At 37.8% G+C, this 4750-nt stretch overlaps 1 non-coding gene across 2 annotated transcripts; it reads right to left on the bottom strand.

The window, feature by feature from the left end:
• Window positions 1-1839: 1839 nt before the first annotated feature.
• LOC101290877 lies at window positions 1840-3618 on the bottom strand. 2 transcript variants are annotated; one of them, XR_184973.1, is made up of 5 exons: window positions 3425-3618; window positions 3124-3322; window positions 2757-2860; window positions 2437-2508; window positions 1840-2286 (listed from the first exon to the last, which is right to left on the bottom strand). It is a non-coding gene; the product is annotated as an uncharacterized LOC101290877 (transcript). The 2 variants fall into 2 exon arrangements; XR_184974.1 differs by lacking the exons at window positions 3124-3322; window positions 3425-3618 and having other exon boundaries at window positions 2208-2508; window positions 2757-2867.
• Window positions 3619-4750: the final 1132 nt, after the last annotated feature.

The raw sequence follows: 4750 nt of genomic DNA, 5'->3' as shown, positions 1-4750 counted from the left end.
GGAGTGGGGAATCGATTTGGGAATTGGAAATCGATTTAGGAGATTGAGAGATGAGAGTTTGACTGTTTGAGAGCGAAAGGAGAGTGCGAGCGTCCAAGCCCTGAGCCCCCGAGCGAGTGACAGAGAGGAGAGAGTGACTGACTGACTGAGTGTTAGGTTAGGTTTCAACGGTTAGGATCCATTCTTCTTGAAATCAACGGCTAAGATTAGATGATTTTTAAAATTATAAAAAAGTCGGTACGGTACGGTATACCGTATTTGTATAATATTACATACCGTTAACGTACCACGTACTACGTACGGTACGGTTGTCGGTAACCGATTCCGGTGGTTCGATTGGTTTTTCGGTTGGTACGGTTGGATCGGGACAAAATGCCAGCCCTAGCACTGATAACAGGGGAGCCAGCAGAATAGGCGAATTCACAGCCAAAACCTTTGTTAACCACGGAGCCGAAGTGATCATCACTGCCGACACCCAAGACAGTCTAGCACATTCAGTCGTGGAATCCATAGGCCCAACAAATTGAACATTCTTTGATTACGCAGAAAAAGCCGAAATAATTGCAAACATATGAAAAAGAACGATGTTAGGTGAACCACATTTTGATATAATACAGACATATTTAAATGAATGCAAGGCATGCGACAATACAAAAGAAACGTAATCGGTGTTAATGTCACTGGCGTTTCCTCAGAATTAATAAGCTAGCATGCATCGCATCGCATGATTCGGGCTCGAACTGGTCGCGCGCATAATATCAACTGCTAGTGTGAACTCGCATATTGTCGTCGCAGCATCGCATACTTATGTACGTCAGTGGTTTAACGCCAAGAATGCAGCTGCCGGTTTGGGAATTACGATTAGAGTGAATAAATTGAGATATCAAACATAAAATAATCCAACTTGACTACATCACGACTCCTCTTTCTGGATACGGAAACGTGTTGTTGAATATGGGATTCACTTTGCTAAATCGATCAGAATCATGTGAATGAATTGAGATAAAACACAAAATGATCGATGAACCAAGTCTAATTAAACAAGTTTCAATTAAGAAGACGATCGATGATCATCAGAAACTACGTCCTTAAAACGAACAACACTTGAACAGTCCATTTCACAACTCCATTGCAAATCCAATTACGTCCGATGTAGGAAAGCCTTCCACACATACAATTTCGAAAATTCTTTCCACTACTAGCAAAATGAAGCTTGACACAGATGTAAATCAGTGTGAAATATAGATATCTCACACAGACATCCGTGTGAGAAAGCCATTAATCACGCTACACTCACGAATTGTCTATCCGTGCTGTTTGCAGGGTGCCTAATGCTCATTACACACAGATAAAAAAATCTGTGTGAGATATTGACATGGGTCCCATTACATATCCACTTACATAATTGATATTAATGTAATATAATCCGTGTGAACAACTTCTTAACTCACACGGATATCTGTGAGAATACCCTAAACCATTCTCTAACCCACTTCTATGCGGAAGACATTTGACACTGATTTCAGTGTGGAAAAGTTATGAGAATTCAAAAAAAAATTATTCTGAAAAATATTTAAGAAATTCATCTGCAATCAATTTTTTTACTGAACATTTCAACAATACATGTGAATTCTTTACAACCCACTGAAAATACAAACAATAATAGTATACTTGAATGAAATTATAAAAGCTGCAAAGCCAAGTAAAGAGAAACAAGAACATTGAATGAAATTAACTAGCTTAAAATCGTTCAACATTTGAAAGAGATTAGCAAACTCTTTTTAATGTTGAACGATTGAAAGATGTAGTGCCAACCCAACATCTGCTTTGTCAGCATCTCCACCAACATGTGTTTACTTGCTTGAATTTGTCATCATTCAATTGCTCAGCTTCCTTGAGCTTCAACTCCTCCATATCTGGGTTCTCATACCTGATCACAAGTTCACAATCATTAAATGCACACCCATCCTCTACACATTATGTATGCATATGGGTATAAGAATTAGATTTCACAAACCTTTGAAAGTTAGCAGATCTAGAGCAATTCTTTGACCAGATTATTGAAACTCAATGGGAACCGCCATCACCAGAATTAGGATCACAATTTGCCATATCGATGATTTGATTAACCACTCCAATAGCAGCGTAGTTTGCCATCTTGGCGTCATTCAACATGCCTTGGGCTACATCTTTATCCACACATGGAAGGAAGTCATCCAAAGAAGTATAAGCAGTTGATTTTTTTAAAACCCACTCATCCATGAGACACATGCATCTACAAACACACTGTATATATGCACATAGCAAAATATCAGTCTCTGATATGGACACAGCTTCCTTACAAGAATACATTACTATGGATGAGGAGAAGTGCACCACAATTAATATAGGGAGGTGTAACTTGGAAATGAGGTTGATCAGTTAAGTGGTACATACTCATGGATGAGGAGAAATGCACCACACAAGATGAATGTACAAGTAACAAGAATCCACCCAACAATCACCAAGCTGCATCAAATTGCAAACTGTTTGTTAGGTATCTGATTACCAGTATACAAGAAATCACTTAAATGCAGTTAACTATTAGACTATAAGACTATTGTCTTGTTTAAAGGAACAGGTGCCATAGGCCTTTCACAAGTATACCACACGATAAACATAACCCACATGCCATATCCAATCATAAACTATATAAACAAATTTAGTAATCCTCACATCAATAGTAATCAATATCAAAGCAATCGAATCAGGATTACCTTATCTTCAGCCAACTGGGGAAGATGAAGAATGATCTCAAGCGGCTCAGCATCGGCAGCCATCACGATGAACTCAGCAATACCTCTGTTCAGGGTCTTAATGGCTGCAAAAAAACCCAACAAAAACAAACCATTAAATCCAAACAATACAAAGTTCCTAACTTTGCATATACACAAAATCAAAGACTTAAACTTTACACAAGAATCTGGGTTGAACCCAGAAATTGAAGAACTTTCTCAATTGCAGGAAGAAATTGAAGAACTGTAATAAACCCATAGTCATCGATTACCTAAGTTAAAAACGCAAAATTCGAAGACTGAACCCTAGATTTCGAAGAGAAACACAACCCCAAAGTATAGAAAAAACCTGGGAATCATCGATTGTGGAGAGGAAATCGCGAGATATCAAGGTCGTTCCCGTCGCAGATCTGAGGATTCAATTTCATCCTTAGACAAAGCGATCCAGAACTTCCTCTTCTCCTTCTTCTTCTCCATGCTCGGACCCTCGGCCGCCAACCCCCTCAGCCTCATGAACTTCGGCGCCGGCTCTCGCTCTGCTTCGGACCCTAGGTTTTCATGAGGTAGGAGGAAGAAAGAGAAAGCAGGTTTTTTTTATGAGAAGAGACAGAACAGATTCTTTACGATTGGGATCAAATAAAAAAACATACCTGAAATCGATCTACTTGTTCTTAAATTCGAGATCGGTTAATTTGGCGGTGTGAGATCGGACGACCGTTGGCTCGCGTCTGAGCCGACAGAGACATGGTGTTCGTGAGGAAGAAAGAGGGTCCGAGTGGTCGGAAGGAAAAGAGGCAGAAGTTGGCGTCTCAGGGTAAGGGTTAGTGTGGATGAAAATCTTATTTCGCACCGATAACAGTGTCTACATTTCACACGGATTATTGTGTGTGTCACATTTCACACGGATATCAATAACAAATATACCATTTGTTACGGAAAACAGTAAATATGTTACTAATTTAAGTTAAAAAATTAATTGTTTTAAATTAACTATTTCTTTATTGTTACTTAAATATGTGAGAAATATACTACCCACAGTATTCTGCACAAACAGATTATATTATATTTCTCATTCACACAATAATCCGTGAGTAAAACCTTTACGCATAGATTTTAGTTGTTGTTGTGACTATCTAAAGTGATGTGGGCCCAATAAATGTTATTTCACACAGTTATCTGTATAAGTGTAACAATTCTTACGAATATCTGTGACTTTAAATAAAAAGTGAGAAATAAATCTGTGTGGAATGTTTTTTTGCTAGTAGTGTTCCCATCTCATAACTGATCGAATAACCTCTCTTTTTTATTTTATTTTTCGTATGCGAATACATAAACTATATATCATTTTCATTTCCCAATGAAACATGTGGGAATCAATATAATGTACGTATGAACCACAAGAGCGTCTCCTGATTGCTCAGCTGAATTCTTTAATTAATCTTCATGCATGTCCTAAAATTATTCTATCCACTAAGTAACAGACAACACTGATTTCTGGACTCCTTTCCCTGAAATTTGTATGTGAATCCTTTAATCAAGTAAAGGGGCATTATGATTCCTTCTCCAACAGAAGTAATCGACAACATTGATAGGTTAGATATATCTTCATGACCTTCATAAGTTAATAACTCTACCCAACTAGTTAATTTAAAGGGGATGTCCATTGTGTTTATGCCACACATCCCCTAATAGGAGTTGTGTGCACGTGCTTTGCAGGTGGGGGTGGATGTTTTGTTTTGAAATTTCTGGCCTTGAAAGCATGATGCATAGCATGTAGGCTGCATGACAGAATTTTCCAAATTTAAACCCAACATTATCAAAAAGGACAAAAAGAAAATTCTATTGCAAGCTAGGGTTTGTCGAGTCGACAATAGTCTGACAGTTGAACCCGAGAATTATAAGAAAACAAGAAATATAATCCTCCAGTTGTTGTGATTCTGTGTGATAAATATATATATATATATATATATATATAC

The sequence above is a fragment of the Fragaria vesca genome, linkage group LG6 (assembly GCF_000184155.1).
Source record: "Fragaria vesca subsp. vesca linkage group LG6, FraVesHawaii_1.0, whole genome shotgun sequence".
Classification (NCBI taxonomy): domain Eukaryota; kingdom Viridiplantae; phylum Streptophyta; class Magnoliopsida; order Rosales; family Rosaceae; genus Fragaria; species Fragaria vesca.
The sequence above is the reverse complement of the archived record's forward strand: the minus strand, read 5'-3'. Positions and strand labels throughout refer to the sequence as shown.